The 22534-nt window shown below is 35.0% G+C and overlaps 1 long non-coding RNA gene across 1 annotated transcript in view; it reads left to right on the forward strand.

Annotated features, from left to right (window-relative positions):
• The window catches only part of LOC308355989, a 66987-nt gene that overhangs the window by 25065 nt on the left and 19388 nt on the right, over positions 1–22534 (forward strand). The window contains exon 2 of the long non-coding RNA XR_013968030.1: positions 12002–12150. This is a non-coding gene — a long non-coding RNA (uncharacterized lncRNA). The remainder of the gene's footprint in view (positions 1–12001; positions 12151–22534) is intronic.

The raw sequence follows: 22534 nt of genomic DNA on the forward strand, positions 1-22534 counted from the left end.
AAGCAGACCTAAAGATCTCACATAGCAAACTATTTTTTAAATAAAGGAGAAGTGTAAGTTTCTTTCTGGTCTTGACTATACGTAGCTTTTATTGTGTGATGTTAGCCAACCACCTATTTATTTTAATTCTGAGAAACTTCTCAATTATTTCTGCATTTACTTTAAAATATTAACTAATCAGATAACAGGTTTTATTGTAATGATAGTATTGTGCTAGACAATACTTTTTACTGGACCATTAGGGTTCTACTTCATTCTTTTTTTCCTGTTCTTGAATAGGAGTTGAAGTATTCTTAGAGAGTCTTAGCTGCTATTATATTTAGACTGCTAGAGCATGATGCAAATGTCCATATTTTAATCAGGAAATATGGACATTGACATTTTTAAAAAAGTCTTCCCCCTCACATTCTTGTGAGTCATTTTTCCTCCACAAGATTCTTCTCTGCATATTTCTACTAGACCCACACCTGACTCAAATAAACTCTCAGCCTCTTGAGTCAAGCATTCATTTCTCTCTTTTCTCCATCTTCCTCCTCTGAAAACTCAAATAGAATTTAATGCGTTGTGTATCTGTTGATGGTCCCTAAAACACTTGATATTCGGCCCAAAAGATGGGAAGAATAACAGAGAATTGGACACAGCCCTTGCTTTCTGAAGACTTGACTCCTAAATAATCATTTTAAATGATCTAAGGAAAATGTTGCTATTTGCCTTCAGAAGTTAGGTAATTGATATCTAGTGACTCCTAACAGTTGCTTATTCTTAAAGAAAAAGAAAAAAAAAAAAAGGAGCATTTTGTCCAGTGTCCAAAGAGAATTTTTAACATTCTTCTGTCCCATCAAAGAGAAGTTTCAACATCTCTTTTGAGATATTTTCCCTTTGGATCCCTCTTTTTATTTTATTCCCCAATGTTGTGCTAACCCTTGATCATAGGAGAATTTGCAGATGTAAGTAAGATAGCTGAAGAGCTTAAGAAACAGGAAACATCAACCATCTTCTACCAGGGTTACACATTCCATGCAGAGTTACTGGACTAAGGATATATTAAAATACAGAAAGAAACAGAGTTTGTTTAAGCATGGAGAGTCACCAGGGGCATTCAAGATGGCACTATATATTGGTTGCATTAGAGTATCTTGGTCAGATGGTGTCTAAAGCCCCTTCCAATGAAAATCTTTCACGTTCCCATACAGATCTTAAGGGGAACAAGTGATTTTTCCTGGCTTAGAAGATGCTATAATGGTTGCATGTGGATACACTATAAGTAGGATAGAATAATTTATCTTCTCAGAGTCACTGATGCTCAACCCTATCTTTCTAAAAATTAGATTGATTGAAAGCAAGGCATGCTTAAACCCTGATTGCATATTTTAGATATTTTCAAAAGATTATGTAAGAGTAGAAATTGGAGTGTATTATCCTCTGTGCCTTCTATTTAATGTTCTGTTCTGTTTTCAATGAGCATACTAAATATGATGAAAGAGTATAATGAAATAGCTATTTGGTAGTTTTGTTAGGTTCCAGGGCCCCAAATTTTCTAATCCCATTAACAAAAAAATACATTGCCCCTCAAAGCCACAAATATCTCAAATATTTAAGTTTATGAAACTAATAATTAGCATTAGAAATATTTTCTCATAGAGACTTACAACATAACAAGGTCATTTTTCTTGAAATTATGCATGGAAATTTAGTAACATAATATAAAAAATAAAGAAGTTCTCTTTTTATACTATGTTGACAATAAATTTCATAATCTACAGTGTTAACTTTGTAAGAGCTAATTATAAAAAATACTGTTGCATTATATATAACTAACAGTGTGTTTTGCTGAAAGAAAAATAAAAGATGAATGGTTTTGCTTAAAAAACATTGTTAAAGGAAGAATTTTTATTATCTGAAATTATAATTTAAAGTCATGTAGCAAGTTTGGCTTGATCGGTATATGCTGTCATAGAATTTACAAGAGAAAGTGCAAGACTTACCAAAAAGAAAAGAAAATCTGTGGTTTTCCTGTTCAATACATTTTTTCCCGAGACGTGTAAATGGCTTTGATTCTTTTCCCACCTTGTGAAATGGGGAAACCAATGAAAAAAATAGAGGCTGCCAAATAAAAGGGTGCACACCCTGTTTATATGAGCAATAAATACTTATTTAGGGAATGAAAAAAAACCAGAAACAAGCAGAGCTGATTTGTGTCCCATTCTCTATGTACAATTTGACATGCCTATTTATCACACTTCAATAAAAGTGACCTGAAAACTTAAGGGATATTGTATCCTATGCAGAATGGAAATGTAGACTTGAACAACATCGGTCCCTAAAAGTTGCGCACACATTGTTCTAGTTCCCTTTCATGGAGTATTTATGTACCATGTTTTAAAAGTTTCAATAAACCTTTTATCTGGAAACAAATAAAATTCAAAAAAATTCATGATGCATACTTAGGCTTTCTAAGTAACCTATAAGAAAATTCACAGGTTCTTAAAACATCAGGAATTCTCTTTAAGCAGTATCAGTCGAATTTTTTATTTAAATTTTTTTAAAATGCAAATTACACTTTAAAGTTATTTTTGTTCTTAAATATCCACAGATGTTGTAAAGCAGAACTAAATCAGTTTCTGAATGTATTATGGATGAAATATATTCTACCTGTTAAGCTACCAAGATAAACTTTATGCTTTTTTTTTAACTTTTTACCTTTTTTTTTTTTTACTCTAAATTAAAATTTATACACATAATTTCCTCTCTAGCAAAACAAATTTGGTTTTCCTTGAAGGAGTACTATGTGTAACTGGTAGAAAAAGAAAAAGAAAGAAGAGTAATATCAATTAAATGGCATAATAGTTCACCATCCGCTCTATCGTAAAGCAAAAAATTAAAAAGCTTGATTTTATATTTTAAGCATGTTCTATTGTTTATTACAGAAGAATCAGCATTCCTCATATTTATAGACCATGTACACGTCCAGTCCTGACCTGTATTTATACTACAAATAAAATTTTAATTGTTGCTTCAATGTAAGTGCCATCACAACCATCATTTTATTCATGCTCTGACTTTTAAAAACAGCTCTTCAATCTTAATAGTTTCTGCTGCTAGCACATTATTAACAAAATAACATGTTTCCCTTCCATAGGTTTGGCGTATATTGCAGGGTGCATGTTTAGAAAGACAACAGCAATAGGAAATATGTCGAGGTGTGCTCCCTCAAGCACACAAAAATGCAAGACAAAAAGAGATCCAGAAACCTGGCTGAAGCTTGGAAGAATTTTCTTGTTTGAGAAGTATAGAATAGTTTGAGAGTTTTGTTTGATGATAACAATGAGTCTGAAGAGGGAACAGCGAGGGGGGGGGGTGTTGAAACTGCTAAATCCTCTGTTAGAGAACTGTACCAACACCTCAACTGTTCCCTATCTCTTCAGCCAACAGTGTGAATAGAAATTGCCCAGCTCACACCTGACAGTCACAGCAGAAATTTCCTAGCTCCTATTGGAAACTTGCTGGGTACCAGGTGGACCACAGGAGATACTAAAGCTGTTAGAAGGCCAGAGTCACCAAGCAGTCAAGAAATATTTTTGACACCTTCCATCATATCCATGTCTTATCTCTTTGAAATACCTTTTAGAGAAAATTTACAAAGGACTACATATATAAATAAATACATACATAAGTAAAAAGAAAAAGGGGGAAAGACTGAAGTCAGGAGGTAGATTTTCAGTGTTTCCTGAGGCAGGTTCCTAAAAAGCAAATAAAGCTAGAAAACAGTGCAACAGAGAAGCCATCAAATGTACATTTATATGATGAACAATCAGAAGAGGGCAATTCACATACCATGCACAAGCCACTTGGACCAAAAGATGTTACTATTAGAACATTTACACAAGTCTATCTTTGCTTTATCTACTTTAGCTCTTTGATCAAAATATTGCTCCAAGCCCAGTATAATATTGAGGTTCATATCCATAATATTTTTTTTCCCTCTAAATCGCCATTTCCAGGAAATGAAATTTTAGTTAGTCCTTTCCTATATAAGCAAGATGATTTACTGACTGTGGCAATTATGTGCTGAGCTCATTCTTGTTCTCTTATTAAATACAAATTTTCCCCATCAGCTTCATCTAAAAACTAGGACATAGTACTCTGATGGAGTCAAAGAAAGGAAGGGAAAGTTATTCTTGTCAGGCACTGGTAATTCTATTCAACCTAACCAACCTGAGAAATAGGTGTAACCAAATCTTGGGTGGCTCTGGGATCATTTCTTTGAACAATGTGACTCATATCATCTATATGATCTTTAGGAAGAACCATTTCCAAGAACAACTTTAAATGTTGTGACATGAATGTGTACAATAATGAATTTGCCTGTGAACATGATTATTTTTATCTTCATTGTATCCATAAAAATTTATGGTTAATAATTAGAATTTTGTAGTTTATACTTAAAAGTCTTCCACGATGATCTTTAACTAAGAATTTTGGGAAAATATTTTATATTTTTCAAAGCATCAATTTGCAAATGGCATAACCTAGTACTAAACCTGCTTGGCTTTACTTTTCTTTCTCTAAGGATCCAACGAAAGAGAACAGCAGTGGCATGTCTTGTAATTTAGGATTTTTAAAATTTATGTTTTTGTTTTTGTTTTTTTTTTTTACAAAAAATATCCTAAATGACTGGCATACTTCTAATAATTAACGTGTTAGTCCGCCCTATACATAACAGAAATCCAAATAAATATGCTTTAAATTTAATCATTTTAAATTTGTGCCCACTTTTCTTGCTCCTCTACAAACTTATTACATTTTATAGCTTAGAAATATCTTACTTGCCCTTGCAATTGACAGTGCTTTGATAACTGTTTCAATTCACTTTTTCTTTAAATTCAAGATATTCATTTTGTGAGTTTCAAATTCCACAATGAATATAAAATTGTGGAGACAGAATGTGGTATACTTACTTTTCGTCATCCTTGTATTTATAAAATATGAAAATTCACATTTATTTTTAATTGACCCAATCAACTCTGAGTATAACACCTCTGCTTTAAATTTCTATTTACTGCAGATTTTGCTAAGAAAAAATTAATTTTAGTTCCTAGTCCAGTTACATGGGTGTGCATTACACATGGGGAAACACCTCTGATCCTGGTACTCAGGGCACTTTCCATTCTCATTTTTCTAGTGTTAAAATGTCACTCACTGGGTGCTTACCAGGAAAGCACATAACTCTGGCTATGTAACACAGTTTAGGTTTCTTTTTATTACACTAGAATAGTCAAGATACATCCTTTAATTTGTATTATAGTAATCATAAAAACACTTCCTTACTTTTGCCATCATTCTTTATTTTCCTATTTATCTTGCAAAATCAGATAATAAACATTTAATAAAGCTAAATTTTGCATTCAACAGCTCTTGGATGGATAATTCCCTTTAAAATGTGATAAAACATTGTCACTTAAAGGATCTCCATCTATACCTAAAAATTAACTGCAAACTAAGTGGCTAATGCTGTTAAAAAAAGAAAAAAAGAAACTCAAAGTGATTTCAATGTTTCTAAGAAGCAGGGAAACGACATATCACATCAGTTTGTTGCTCTCAAGGTCAGTACTAAGATCAGAGAGTCCCCACTGTATGATACAATTGGAAGATAAAGACACATTACTTCCCTGGGAAGCTTTGTCTGAAGCTTCAAGCACAAGTGGGTCAAGTTCCCAGTGATCCTTTGCGCCTGTCTAATTAACGACTGTTGCATTTGGTTTGCCTGGGACTTTATGATGATATCCTCCCTCCCACCCCAAATAAAACAACCTCGCACACACCAAAATTATCCTGTTAGGTGTTCTCATTTCCAGAAGTTTGCAGAGAGAAGAGCCTTTAAAAATCTCATAACAGTGTTTTGTTGTTTTTTTTTAATTATCTTTCTTCACATGTACTTGATCACCTAGAAAATCTGTGTTCCAAGAAATGATGTTTTTTCTGCCTAAATGGTAAACATACAAATAACATGAGATCACTTCAAATACTAATGAGTGGGAGAAAGGATTACACTCTACAAGCATGTGTTTTAAATGGTCAGAATTTGCCTTGAAATGTAAAATTAATGATCATTTACTCTGGAGTTTTATGTGAGTATTGCATAAGTATGTGGAAATGGAGCCACTCAACTGTACAATGCTGCATTGTTTCATTTCCCATGTTTCTGTGTATATGTTACTGTTTCAGTTTCATTTGTCAGCAAGTGTCTGTTTACCCTGCTTCCTGTTATTAATTATGGGAAACAGGTTTTCTTGAAATATATTAGAGACTCTTTTAACTCTTGTCCAGACACTTCAAGGCAAGATATTGATGATTCCTTTAATGTCTGTACAAAGCCGGAAACTGAGTTAAAATACATTGTTGTCTCACACAGCTTACAAGTTCTTATCTCTCACGGGGGGGGGGGGGGGGAAGAAGGAGGCAGAAATAATTAAAAAAAAAAATCACAGCAGCTTCTATTTCTATTACTAGACACCGAAATAATAGAGTTGGATACTTTCTTCATCGGCCACAGCAATTAACTAACATATCACAATGTAAATTCTGAACTCAAAAATGTTTCAAAGATCAACTCAAATAGTAAAGTGCTAGAAGACAATGAGATATATTCTAATGTAAGTGTATCCACAAAGAGTCAAAAATACCAACCTTATTACTGGTGCATTACAAAGCTTTTTATATAGAAACATATGGTCAGTGCATCCAGCTCTCTGTCTTTGAAATAGGAGGAAATATACTTGCATGCATTAAAATCATAAAGGAGCCAAAACATCTGGAAGTTTTAGAAGAAAAGCAAAATAGTTATGGGAGGAAAGTCCAGATTAAAAAATGCAGATGTTTAATTGGGCTGTCAGTTATGTTATGAGGAAATAAGGGCAGAAATAACCAGAAGCCACTGGTGGAAAATTAAAATAGTTTCGTGAACCCTTGCCAAGCTAAAAGCAATGAAATCGGTAACATAATATGGACAGGGGCATTCTCAACTGAGATCTGAAAATGTTACCATGTGCAATTTTATAAATTAGCCATTTCCAAAAAATCTTTTTCATTTAAAGCACAATAAAAAGTTTTTCAGCCTCTCCTCTCTCTTTTCGGTCATTAACATCGGGCAGTTATTCGGAGTTTGGCTTTCATCAATGACAAGCTCTCCCCCCACCCTCCTCACCCGGTTTCTAAGACCCTCTAATACTGCTGAGTGGCCAGAAATTACAGATGCAAGGAAAGCTGACAAATGCCTGCCAGGCCCCTCCCCCATTGCCTCGATAGTCAAAGCCCCCGCCAGAACATGCCTGAGAGCAGCGCACCGAGAGACAAAGGCACAAAGATTCCATTTTCTCAGGGAAAATAGATTTCATGTGTAAAACACTAGTGAGAAAAAATTGAAAGCTGACACATATGTGCAATTTTAGAGAGGCAGGGCTGAATATTTCAAGAAGATTGAAATTGCATTTGATTGCATCAAAGCCCAACAAATGTTGTTTAACCTAAAAGTCTTTTCAGTCTGTAAAAAGACATTCAGTGGCAAGATATTTTATTTTTTTTTTAAGCACATGGTTAAAAAGAAAAAATCTTGAGCTCAGTGGAGAGATGTTGATTACATACTACTGTTGCATAAAGAATTAACACTGGCTCACATCACAGGGTCTACAAAATAAAGGGGGAAAGTTAAAAAAAAAAAAAACACAACCCTATTGAATCAAAGAGTTCAGAAAGATAATATTAAATCCTTATGAGTATGTTTCCTATAAAAAGAATCCCCTCCCAGCAGCCCCAGGGTATCATTACTGGAGAGGCAGCGAGTGGTTTATTAGAGATTCAAACCTTGGCATCTGAGCCTTGCCAAGCATGCAAGTTTTAGCTTGTGAGCTCCCTTCTGGCATCTAACAGTGAGGGCCGTCTGGTTGGTCTCCACACGCCAGGCAGTGTGTGGGTGCAAAGTCTCAGGCTAGGAGACAAAGGAAGATCATCATTTGCTCTGGAAGGTCATGCTTCATGCTTTTCTTCCTACCTAAATTCATATATGCCAGCAAAACATTTAGGGACGATAGGAGAAATATGGGAAAAAAGAAGACATAACAAAATGAATCAGGGAATTAATCTATAACATATCTTCAAGTGATATAAATAAATATACAGAGAGAAAGGAGGTGAAAGAAAGAAGGAGAGAGGGAGAAAGAGGGAGAGAGAAGGGAGAGAGAAAGTTCGAAATTTTGACTTAAAATGATCTTTTCATTGAAGGGAAGGAAGAAGCTTTTCCCCCCTGCCTTCTTAGATTTTTAACTTTGGTGGGTGGTTTTTTGTTTTTTAATTTTTAATTTTAATTATTTATTTGACAGAGACAGACACAGCGAGAGAAGGAACACAAGCAGGGGGAGTGGGAGAGGGAGAAGCAGGCTTCCTGCTGAGCAAGGAGCATGATGCAGGGCTCGATCCCAGGACCCTGGGATCATGACCTGAGCCGAAGGCAGATGCTGCACAACTGAGCCACCCAGGCACCCCATTTGGTGGGTGTTTATGTTTCTTTAACTTCATATACCATGCAAAGCTAATTCAGTTGTATATGAAAAGAAACTTTTTTTTATTTATTTAAAATTTTTTTTTTATTTATTTAAAAAAATTATTTAAATATAATTAACATACAATACCCTATTAGTTTCAGGTGTATGTCATAGTGGTTTGATATTTTTATGCATTATGAAATGATCCCCACAATAAGTTTAGTTACCATCTGTCACCACAGAAGATCATTACAATATTATTGACTATGTTCCTTATGCTGTACATCACATCCCCATGACTTATTTATTTTATAACTGTAAATTTGTATCTCTTAATCCCAGTCACCTCCTTTGCGAACCTCCTAAACCCTCCTTACTCTGCTAACCAACAGCTTATTTCCTGTATTAATGAGTCTGTTTCTGTTTTACTTTGTTTTGTTTTTTTTTGAGATTCCACATGTAAGTGAAATTATACAGTATTTGCCTTTCTCTGTCTGACTTATTTCACGTAGCATGATATCCTGAAGGTCCGTCCATGTTGTCTCAGATGCAAGATTTGATTCGTTTTCATGGCCACGTAATATTTCTTTGTAGATATATAGCCCATCTTTACCTGTTCATCTGTGGATGGGCACAGACTGCTTCCATATCTTGACTATTGTAAATAATGCTGCGATGAACAAAGGGGTACATCTCTTCGAATTGGTGCTTTTATTTCCTTCAATACTTTCCCAGGAATGGACTTGCTGGATCATATGTAATTCTGTTTTCCGTTTTTTGAGGAATCTCCATACTGTGGCTACACCAGTCGACATTCTCACCGGTGTGGATTTCCTTTACTCCACTCCTCGCCAACACTTGTTATCTTTTTCTTCTTCATCATAGCCATTCTGACAGGTGTGAGATGATATCTCATTGTGGTTTTGATTTGCATTTCCCTGATTATTAGTGATGGTGAGCATTTTTTTTTTTTTTATGTGTCTGTTGTGCATCTGTATGTCTTCTTTGGAAAAAATGTCTATTCAGGTCCTCTGGCCTTTTTAAAATCAGGTTGTAGAGTTTTTTTTGTTTTGTTTTTTTTTAATATTAAGTTGTACACATTCTTGATAATTTTGATATTAACCTTTTATCAGATGTATGTTTTTCTCCCATTCGGTAGGCTGCCTTTTGTTTTGTTGATGTTTTCCTTAGATTTGCAAAAAAAAAAATTTTAGTTTGATGTAATCTCATTTGTTTATTTTAGCTTTTGTGGCCCTTTCCTGAGGAGACTGCCCCCTCTCAAATTATTTCTGTGACCAAAGAGCTCACTATGTTTTCTTCTTTCTCAAATTGAGCCTGCTTACATTCCCTCCCAATCCTTTCAATAGGATGCTGTTCTTAATAGTTGGGTTCAATATTTGCAGAATATTTGGAAGGGGCTTAATATATGTTGAAATGTGTTGGACCATTAACAGGTTAAACTGTAATTAACAGTAGCTGTCAGGGGTTAGACACCAAGAAAATGCACTGGGAATATTTTAATTTAAAAAAATGACAATAAAATTTTTAAAAATTGAGAACACATTCTGTACTGTGCCACTCCCTTTCAAGCTCCCGCAGTTTTTAAATTCCTTTAGTCAATAGGAATAGCAGAGAGAGAAAGAGAAGAAACTAACAAAGTACTTCATAACCTTATAAGAGATGACTGAGAAGAAAAATGAGAATCTTAGGTGAATCCTATGACCACTCAAATGTTTTACACAAACTCTATTTCCACAACGATATTCATGTCAGGAAACATTCTAGCTGTCCCTCCCAATCTAATCAAAATACTATCCAGCATTTTGAACAAGATAGTCGTACCTTTAATTAATAAAACTATTACTTCAATTAGGTTATTAAAAATAACCTAAATGTTCAAAGCCTTCATCTATTTGCTATCAAAAGGGAGTGTCCCACATATCTGAGAGTTGGGAGCATAATTACACATATTCAGCCGCCGTAAGTTAGTGAGTCTCAGAGCTTCAGTTTCCCTTCGTATAATACGAGGAATTTTGTCAATCATAGGAAATTTGGGGGGAGGGGATTAATCCACAAAGGCAGTGCTGGCTCCCAAAATGCTAACATACATGTGTGCACAGTGGGAAGAGAGCATAAAACTTCTGCTGTGTTTTCAAAGTTTAAAGTTTAGTATGAAGAGCAGCCCCATCTTATAAATGGAGAAAGGAAGTCTCTGATGAATTCAGTAAAATAAATCAAGCAAAAGCTACGTAATCACCACACCACGGACCGGTTCATTGATGTATTTGTACACATTTTAGAATGTTTCTGTAACTTTGATTCTGATGCTCTGCGATCTCAAATTTCTTCAAGTGTATGTGACATATTGACATTAACTGTCTCCCCCATTAGTCATGTGTCTGCTAAGCCAGTGTGTACAGGGTAGCGGAGTGAGCCCAAGTGAATCGGGGTCATGTCCCAAAGTCCACCCAGAAAATAAGTTCCCTTAGGCTCCACCCCTCACTGCCAAGTCCACTGCCTTGGCCTCGGAGGACTTGAGAACAGCCGTGGAGGATGTGTGAGGTTTTTCCGTACACTTCCTACCGTGCCAGCCAACAGGGTCGTTCATGCCTCTTCAGTCATACTGCCTCTGTAGCCCCTAGAGCATCACCTCAGGTGCTGAAGCACAGAGAAGAAAATTCTGAAATGAAAGCTTTTTGTTATGTGGACGATATTGAGGAAAATATTGATAATCTTTTAAAATATATGTATCCTTGAAGAGAGAACATGTATGTCTGACCTAAGAAGATCAACAAACTTACACAGTCTAAAAAGTGTTTCTTACAGTAATTTTTTAACCAAATACCAAGATTCCCTAATTTAAGGGTAAAAAGGAAAATAATACTGTGCTTGTCTTCATTTAACCTAATTGAAAGGGAGAAAGCCACCTCGATTAGTCACATTCAATATTTTCTTTTTTGAAAATTCAACTGCTGTCATAGAGTGGGATAATGATACAGAGATAACGTTGTGTTATTTGGATAAATGAGCCTCTATAGAGAAATTAGATGATGAAAAACAAAGCAAATATATTTAATATGTTTGGTAATAAAATCTATTTATCTATCAACTGTAGTAATGGTAGGTAGTATTTTAAAACCTTCTTAAACACGGGAAGTACGTCCAAAGGAAAATGAATCCTTATAACTAATTAACATTGCAAAGGTAGCCAAAGCTATCTGTTTTATCTTTTCAGGAGTTTCTGGTTGTTACTTGACAAGACATTTTATGGTGGGGAAACCCAGACAATGTTTTCTATGGCCAAATTTGTAGCCCTAGAAAAGGAAAAAATTAGGACACGAGATGTGGCAGATCTCTACAGAGTGTTGGATTGGAAAAAATCCCTGTAAGAGGACAAAAATCAGTTGTAGCTAATTTGCTTAGCATGGCCCGAGTTTCATTTAATATCTTTTTGTTTCGTACAGGGATCTTGGCAAAATTTGCAACGAATCCGTAAAGGAAACTGAAAGCAGTTTGATCTTCATCTTCAGTGACAGTCCCACAAAAGTTGAAGAAATATGTTATGTTTCCAAAGAAGAGTACAGTTGTGCCCTAAAATTAAAACATGATTAAGGTATGACATTTCTTTTAATTCAGTTGCAATGCTTTGTTCTTTCCATTACAGATAATTTCTTCTTTTTTTCCCCTCAGTCTCTCTCTTCCTTTTCTTCCTCTCATTAGCAGATTGTCTTTTGTAATTGATGTTGTTTACTGTCCTTTCATCAAATATATGCCACATCACTTAGGCGAGCCATCCGACAGGGCACCTAAATACACATTAGAAGGTACCGGGAGCCATGAGTCGCTTTGACCGCCTCATCAGGGAAGTTATAATAAGCATCTTGATGCCACTGAGTGCAATGCCGTATTCAAATAATAGCCTTCATCTGCACCCTCTTTAAATATAAAAGTAAACCTTGAAGTCTTTGAAGGACCCAACCAAACAACACACACATGAAAATAGACCAGTGAGCCTTTGGGGGAAAAATCCTTACGTAAAATCTGTAAAGAATCTTAGCAGTTTTTGAAGAAAGCCCTCTAGGTAAATGATGGCTGTGAAGGAGACACACGTCCATCTCAATTTTATGAGGATCCTTATTGTGGGCGCTCTGTGCCATTTTTGCTCCCAGCAGGATTTTTCTTTCCTCATCAAGTTTTCAGGGCTATCTACTGTTCTCTGTGTGTAGAGCATATTTAGGGGTCCCACAAAGCTGCACTAACTAAACAAAAAAAACAAAACACACCACACACACACACACACACACACACACACACCCCAACAACAACAACAATAAAAAACAACCAAAAAACTTTGTCAAGTGGTCAGACAGACTGGAACTAGAGGATTATAGGTAAGAGGGATAAAATGAAGGGTTGAAAGCTATAATTTCTATTTCTGTGGTGGCAACCGCATCAGCTGTTGGAGTCAGGCAGTTTCAAGAATATGGCTACTTAAGCATAGAGTCTGGGAAGAAGACACTTCAAAATATAACAGTAAGTCAGGCCTCTAGTCGTAAAGATACACTAAATGATGGGCATCCCTTGCTGGGTCCCTTTCCTGATTGTCCCAGCGTCCCTCTTTCTCACCCGGATGTTTTCCACTTCCATTTGATTCCATCGTTGTCTTTGACAAAGCCATCTATTACTATATATATATATATATATATATATATATATATATATATATATATAAATAGCCATCTATTACTATATATATATATATATATATATTTAAACCTTATATTTTAACCCTAGTTGCTTGGCCTCTGACTACCAGCACATGCTCTGTGCTCCTAGCAAACAGAAAACATGTTTTAAAAGGAGACACTGTGGGGCACCTATGTGGCTCAGTGGGTTAAAGCCTCTGCCTTCAGCTCAGGTCATGATCTCAGGGTCCTGGGATCCAGCGCCGCATCGGGTCCTCTGCTCAGCAGGGAGTCTGCTTCTCTTCTCTGTCTCTCTGCCTGCCTCTCTGCCTACTTGTGATCTCTGTCAAATACATAAATAAAACCTTTAAAAAAAAAATAAAAGGAGACACTGCATCTCAAAGGGTTTCGCATTTGGCAGAGAATAGTTTGTTCTTGAACAAGATCTGTCGATTTTCAGAAATAGCCCCTCCCTGGAAATGGTTTTAAAGAATGTGTATGTACATATGGGTGTCAGGCAATCAAATTTGTAGATGGAGTAATTTGAAGAATGAACTATTATAGTGACAGGATTGCTTATAAAATGATAAGAAATATAGATGTCTGTCTAGCCTATGTAATATTCACTACCATCTTGGGAATTTCATTCCATAATTTGGCCTTATATTTTTATTAGAATTAACAGAATCAGAGGGTTGGTAGAAAGCATAGAAATTTTATAATACAGTTCTCATATTGAAATGAAGAAAATGAAGCCCAGAAAATAATCTGTTCCAAGTCATTCTGCTTGTCTATAAATGCTGTTGGTTTAATTTTAGTTTTGCATATATTTAGGCAAAGAAAATATTTTCCCAGAAACTAGTTACAAATGTTTGAGAAGAGATATAATCATTAAAATATGCGTGTAGTAAAATATAACTATTATTCAATAGTGGATAATATATATTGAAGTTGCCTGGGGATTTTATTCATCAAGAAAACTTACTTTCATTGTTAATATATCCTCTGATCTTTATATATGTATAATATGTAAAACAGCTCAAATTATCTATATAAATGCACTTTATTTTTGTATACAAATACAACCCACATTTGACTTTTTTGTGTTATGATTATATATTACTCACAGTTCTGTAGTTTTAACCAGAACAAAAAGGATTGCCCAGAAGAAAAGAAGGTAAGTTATTTTATAAGTTGGGTTGGAAAGTCAGAAATTCTTTTTCCATTACCAACATTGTGTTCTTTAAAAAAATAAGACAAATTCTTATTTTTTCATTTATGAGTATTTCCATAAGAACTGACAGAAATGGGGGTGGGGAGGAAATCCACAGTAGATACACAGTTAGACCCTATTATTAGAGGCAATTGGGTGGCATCCTATGGGAAATATATTTTGCTCTTGAAGATGGAATAGGCTTAACGTTAAAAAAAAAAAAAAAAAAAAAAAAGATCGGGGCGCCTGGGTGGCTCAGTGGGTTAAAGCCTCTGCCTTCGGCTCAGGTCATGATCCCAGAGTCCTGGGATCAAGCCCCCGCATTGGGCTCTCTGCTCCACAAGCAAGGAGCCTGCTTCTCCATCTCTCTCTGCCTGCCTTTCTGCCTACTTGTGATCTCTGTCTGCCAAATAAATAAATAAAATCTTTAAAAAAAAAAAAAGATATTATACATACCAAAAAATATGTTTATAACACAAAGCTTTTAAATTTTTAATTATATCCCTAAGTTGGCTTTCTAGTTTTTCTAGGATATGAAGGCATTCAAAAAAAAAAAAAAAAAAAAGAAAGAAAGAATGAAAGAAAGAAGAAGAAAAAGAAAGAAATATTTACTCAGATTAGTGTTGGGAACATCACATAGAAATATTTGTGGTGATGTTACTGGAAATGAGTATTTTTGTAAAGTAAACAAGTAGAATGGCTGAGCTTTAAAAAGTCTGCCACACTGCCTTAAGGTTAAAAATGCAAGTCTAGATATATCTAAGAAATTGTAATTTGTTTAACTTTTTAGTTCTAAGCATTTTCTGATGCAAATATTTAAAAGATGGCTATGTCTTCAGTTAAAAATGAACATTATGATGAAGTAGTAATACTTAGGTTGTTTTCACTTTCCATAATTAAAAGCTACTTGCTACTTATTCAGGGCATACGTTTCAGTCCCAAATCATTGAGGACACATCTAAGTAATATAATATTGTTTTTCTTTAATTAAACAACAATTTTGTGGCAGTTTTCAGGTTTGATTTCAATTTGTGTTTTAGGGACTTCAAATTTAGTTAAATAGCATCAGGATGTTAATTGTCTCTATGATCGTTATAATTTAAATAACAACATGTAAAATACAGAACATGATAATACAATGAATGCAGACTTATGGAAAAATTGCATCCCTTAGTAAAAAAGTGGGGGAAATCAGGACAAATGAGGATGAACATGATTATTTTTCCTGGTACTTTTATAGACTGATCTATGAAAGTTGGGTTTGATATACCTTGTCTTAATGGTATATGAAGAAACCTATGGCTGACATCAGAGTTCCTAGGTGTATACCACACACCTACGAACTCTGATGTCAGCCATGGTATATTCTTTTCTTTTTTTTTAAGATTTTATTTATTTATTTGACAGACAGGGATCACAAGTAGGCAGAGAGGCAGGCAGAGAGAGAGGGGGAAGTAGGACCCTCGCTGAGCCTCGAGCCCGATGTGGGGCTTGATCCCAGGACCCTGGGATCATGACCTGAGCTGAAGGCAGAGGCTTTAACCCCCTGAACCACCCAGGTGCCCCTGGTATGTATATTCTTAATAAAGATATCTATGATCCAACATTGCAGAGATAATTAGGCTTCACATTGAACTACCTCTTCTAGAATCTTCAGGGACAAGGAAATGCAGCTATGTATCATCTGCCACTTCTACAGATAGTGCCAAAGGATCTAACTCAATGAAAATTCAAATCAAAATGCACAAAAATACAGTATTCCCAACCTGCTGTTGTATTGCCAGATAAATTATATATGCACAACAATATTTGCCCATTCTTAATCTTTATGTTGCACAATTATACTGAATTTTGAGTGGCATCTTTAACAAAAGAAGCCTAGAAACATCCTTTGGTAACAAAGGAAAAAGTCATCACGTATGCTTGAAAAAACATATTCAGAGTTATTGTGGGGATTGCTGAAAGACACATTGAAAGATGTTTATGGCTCAAGAATATATTTCATGTAGAAACTGGGCTGTGCTTTTGTATTTTATCAACTTCATAATCATAAAGGAAACTTAGAAGGAGAAGAAATGTAAGTGAAAATCTTGTTAGGAACAGTAATTATACAGTTAGCAAAGTGACTGCTTATTTTTTCAAGATGAAGTTTGATTTTAAGTAAATAACATTTTCGGGAAAAGAAGTTGATTAACAAAACTGAGCATTCACACAAGGCAGTGTGCCACATAACTCAAAACGCCAGGGCAAAAACGTCAACTGGTGGAAGGGGATTCAATGCTGGTCTATAATAATTAGCCATATTTTCTCCACTGAGAAGAAGAGCTCTCTTCAGATCTTGAGCGCTAGTGTGGATATGGACATTTTGAATATCAGAAAAGGGAATTTGATTCATGTTCCATAGTTATACACCCATGATGGAGGCTTTGATTTCTCCAGTGGGTATCATGGAAATCACAATAACTATGACCAACTTGTGTTGACTAAATAGGACTTAATTTTTCTCTGGGCCAGGTTTCCTCAACAGAGCTCCTATTGATATTTTGGACCAGATAATTCTTTGGCATAAGAGATTGTACATTGTAGCATTGTGCTTTGTAACACTTTTAGTCAGTATCCTTGGCCTCTACTCACCACATGTCAGTAGCATTCCTCTCTCACCACGTTGATATTATCAGACATTGCCTTTGGTTGAGAACCACATGTCTAGACATTTTTCATTTCTTCTCTTATCTCAATGGAAAATGAGTTATGTTGATTTTTTGCATTATCTTTAATAGACATTTTCTATAAAGTACTTATATGTACTAAGTGAAGAAGTGGTTTGTAATGTAAATGTCTCTGCAGGATACAAAAAATAGGAATCTTAATGGTATATTCATTACTTGAAACATTGAATATTGGATTAAAAATACACAGATTATAAGGGATACTGAATGTGAACTCACACCTTGTGCCATACCTGAAAACTTGCAGTGTAAGCCAGGTAAATTAGTGCATGTTTGCCTCTGATTGGACATGAAAAATTTCTTCTTGTGTATTATAGTTAAATATAGCAATACATTTTCAGAGGTAACTTTCTGTAGCAGAGAACAAATTAAGACCCTAGCAGATAATATTTCATGGAGTCCTGATTATAGCAAGAGAGTGGCCCTCATTGCACTTTCCATAAATGTTGGCTTTCTCCATCTACTAAAGCACAATTTCCCTGGAATGGCTCACAAAATACTGAAAACGAAAGCAAAAAATCTGCAGAGAACTTGGGAAATCATCATCAAAATGGGCTGATAGCCATGTGTTTAAAATGCAGATTATCAACTATTTTTTTAACTAACAACAATGAGATGGTAGAGAATTATTAACTTGATACATTTTTGGGACTTGAAGGGTTTTTGGTGGAAATCTATTGATAGGAAAGAAAAAAAAAAAGCTACGTAGAAATCTAAGAAGCAAGCCATCAAAAGAGAAATATGCAGGAAATAAGGAATCCCAAGTTTTTAGAGCATAGGGGAAGAAATGTGTTGATAGTATTGATCCACTGGTCTTCTAAAAACTGTGAAAGTCATTAAGCCAATATGTCTTAGCTTGGTTTAGCTTTAACAAAAAAAAAAGCTATATGAATGATTTCAATGTATTAAATGATGTTTTATTAACTTTTGTACACAATTATAAGTGTATGTGGCTTCCCCAGTGAGCACCTGGAAAACTGAGCCGATTTGCCTTTCCTTCTTGATGGCATTCTTGTACTTTCTCCAAGCTTTTTAAGATCACCTACTTAAAGACCCTCTACTAATGATATGGAGGCGTTAAAATTTAAATACAACTAATATTTATTTTTTATTATATTTTTCAGACTTGAGATTTAAAAAAAAATTCTCTGGATTCATGAAAGATAAAATAATAGGTTTGCCTTTTACAGACCTTGAGTCCTACACTAAGAATAGATACAGGCTGAGTTCCTTTCTAGCATGAATTGGATTATCACTGAACATATAGCCATGAATCTATAATGCCAAGAGTTAGACATAACACTTGGAAGGCTTATAACTCCAACTTGTAGTAATGAAATTGTAAGATAGAGTTATGCTTATAACTTTTTCTTTCTTTAAAAGAACTCAGAGTAACGGTACTTTTTTTTTTTTTTTTAATCTGCAGTGAAGTCTTTCCCTGGTAACACATAAACAGAAAAGTGGATATGAGGACTTATCATTGTTACTGAATTTTAAAAGTAATAAAGCATTTTTATAGAAAATACATAGGAAATTGAAAATATAATTTCCTTTACCAATGCATTATGTCACTATTTCTTGCAACTTAATTACTAAAGGATGATTTTAATATCACACATTTTCTAGGGCAAATTTTCCCAAGCTTTTGCATACCAGAATTACGTGGAAGACATATTAAAATACAGATTGCTGGGTTTCAAGGCCAGCAATATGCAAGGCCTGAGAACTGCATTTCTTGCAAGTGCTCAGGTAATCCAGGCCCCAAAAGGCCCATGGCTTTAGACACATACTTATTTCTGATCTAGCTTCTTACTGTGCTTATTAACTTTCTCTTTATTGAAAATGGGAAGGCCTACTTAAATGTAAATATGTTAAAGAAGTTGTATATATTTCAGTTTATTCATCAGTAGTAGACCAAATCAGCTTTGTCACTGAGAGGAATGACAGTGGATGTTTTTAATAAAAGATTCTCCACACAGCACTGAAAGACAGGAAACCTTAAAAGGAAAAAGAAAACTGATAAAACTACACCCAAACAGGGCTTTTAATTGGCTAAAAACTTTTTTTTTTAAAATCCTGCCTGCTTACAAAGTAAAAGTTCATTTTCTCACACTTAGCAAACACTTAGTTATCAATATTTTGTTCATATTTTTCCTTAGTCATCCTTTTTCCACTTGCCAGAAAAGAATTAATCATTCTCACCATTTAGTGTCCCCCCTCCCATAGTATACAATTGTTCTTGCCCTTATATATTATATAGCTTAAAAATGTACAGCGTGACCCTACTAATTCAGTACTTTTATTTAAACTTTGGCAAGGCCCCATTAAATTTAAGATGTTATTACACTACAGGACATTAATTATACTGAATAAATTATTCAGGATTCAAAACAATCTTTTCAAAGGTATGCAGGCCTGTTACCTACAGTTGTGCAGGCTGTGCACTGCACAACTTCTGGAGGCACCATTGAACTAGATGATGATGTGAATGGTACTCTCTGGAATTGTGCGATCAGGTGTTCTTAGTCAGAAATAATAAGCCATGTTTGATAAGACAGACATAAAGTTCTTGTTTTAACTCCAAAATTCTTGGAGAATTGCAGAAGAATTGCACATGTGATTGTGTCTGATTTAGTTGACTGCTGTTAGTTCAATATGGGTCAGTAAAAATCTACACCTTCCCACAAAAACCGTGAAAAGCTTAGTGTTTCAGTGAGTTGGGTTTCTGGTGTGAGGGGAATGAGAAGTCTCTTAGCTTCGTAGCTGGTAGAATGAATCCAGAGCTGACCACTTCTCAGATACTATTTTCAATCCTGCTTTGTTTGGAGGTAAACCAAAGTACCAACTGCAAATGTTCATTTACAAAGAGCACTAAACAGATGTTCCACACTCAGCATAATAACTGAGAACCTTAGAAAAGCAAGAAATTGTTGAATTTTTTTCAGTTAACCTCAATGACCTATGAACAAATACATACCGGTTTTGCCAGTGAGGTATGCCAAAATAGCACCTTGATTCTGGCTTTGGAATAAAAGTTTATGGAGTTTTTGATAACTTCTAGCCTTTGACAACACAGCAGGGGAAGCTGAGAAGGGAGTTATTTTTAGCTGAATACTGGAAAATCATCATCCAGTTTCCTCTGCTCAGTCACTAATAACCACAGACAGCCTTAAAAAGAGTTGTTGATTAATCTGTGTCCAAACATTTTATTTTTTTTCTTAATGCTGTCATTCAGAAACACTTAACAGTTAAACCTTGTCGTCTGGTTCTTCTTAGAAGACCAACTTCTGCTGATAATACCTATTAACACTTTATCGACGCTTTATAAAACCAGCAATATAAGGCTTTGAGAGTGCCCACTTTTTGTTTCCCACCCATTTTAATAATCCTGGCCCATCCTTTTCCGCAGAAGCAAATGTACAAATGTGGAGACACTTCTGCATGACGACCGAGTTCATAATGTGCACATCCAAAGCATTGACATTGATGCCGTATCCATGGTTTTCAAAGGGGAGGGTAATCTGTGATAACAAAATTGTATCCCTTCCTTCCTGCAATTACCTCACTATCCTCACAGCCTTGACATCTGGAAACCCACAGCTACAGTAGCAGCTGTGATTCCTGTTCTACAACAGGAAGTTGACTACACATTCCAAAGCGCCCTCATTGTTTTGATATTTTTCTGGCTGCTTAAGAAGCTTGGATATTGGAGAACACACTATTGTGTCCCAATCGCAGTTTGGAACCATACACCAAAGTGTATCTTGTCACAATCTGAACCACTTATACGTATGGAAGCTTGTCTTTTTCTTCATGACAGATGACTTGTTCATTGTGGTCATGGTCCGAAGTTAACCATGTTAGACATTGCACACTTTATTAGGGAATTAACTGATTTTGCTCATAATTGCACTCTTTTCCAGAGTTTATTTGGTGGTTTCACCTCCGCCATAATTTTCTCAAGTAATCAGCATGGAAGGAGGCTTCTCCAAAGACATGCTTCTATCTAAATACTTGGAAGGGAATTGATTATTTGAAGTTAGAAATTGATTCTCATAGTATTGTGAGAATCACTACGCCTTGCATTTGCTTACAGAGGGTCCCACTTCACAGAGATTTTCAGATCCTTGTCAGTCTGCTAGAAATCAAGAGATCTCCAAAAGGAGGGCAGAATTATTAGTAATGGGCAAACACAATTGTGTTTTATCTTCACTAAATGTCTGAAACTGTTTTGTGTTTTTGAGCCAGTAAAATTATAATGTTGTTTATTCAGAATTCTTTTATTCCTAAAAAGAATCAAACGAAATAAGTATTGTGTTGTTTTACTGTTAATTTATCTTTAAAGTGGCTACAGATAATAGCTATCTTCATTATAAGAGCATTTGTGCTTTTTTTACTCATCAAATTAAGAATGAAATGGATTTTAGTAACACCCTACAATTGCCATATTAATCAAAATTATTACCAGTGATCTCCTTGAAGCTGAACTGGTTTGCTGTGGAACAGGTTGAGGATTGCTGTGATTCAGAGCATAACTCTGCAAAAATATACTGACACACGATTTTTATTTAATTTACAAATTTTACTAAGGTTTTCCTCTTTCCTATATTTCCCCCCAAATGTAATAATATCCCCCATTGTATATTTTTATTTGCCTTAATCTCCAGTTTAATTTAATTTTTCTTTTTGCTTAATTACTTCTTCTGAAATTTTATACTCATAAGTGATGAAATCTCAGTCTCTCTCTCTTTCATAATTAAATAGTTGATTTAAAATAATTCTTTATGTCCTCTATTCTAGTGACTATAATCTCTGGTATTGCCTTCTGGTTAGAAATATTTTTACACTGGGTTTATAATAAATTTCCTGTAATACTGATTCCGTGTATGCTTAAGAATTTTGTCAGTTTTATCCAAATATTCCTGTGATAACCAGAAGTTATTGTGTCTTCTCCTAGTATTTTAATACTCCAGTGTATACTGAGTGTTTAAATAACCATAAAAGCAATATTTGTTTGCATAGTTATTGGCTTGTTTACCATCAGTGCTCCAGAAAATCTTGCTAGGCAATCTGCCTGGGGCTGATACGTATAACCATTAGCAATTACGGATTCCAGAAAGCTGTTGACATGATTTAAAAAAAAAAAAAAATCTCAAAATCAGATACAAAATACACAGTGTATTCCTAGGGTAGTTTTTTGTTGCTATTCATGCTCTGGCCTTTACTTGTTATCTTAACTGTAATTCACTTTTCCTCAAAGTGCACTGAGTAATAGGAAATTCTATATCAAACTTGGGTTCTTCCTAGACATTCGTAGACAGATGCATTATTTTCAAAATTAGCAAAGCAGAATTATTTTTATATGATGGT

This window comes from Martes martes, assembly GCF_963455335.1.
Source record: "Martes martes genome assembly, chromosome: 15".
In the NCBI taxonomy this organism is placed as follows: domain Eukaryota; kingdom Metazoa; phylum Chordata; class Mammalia; order Carnivora; family Mustelidae; genus Martes; species Martes martes.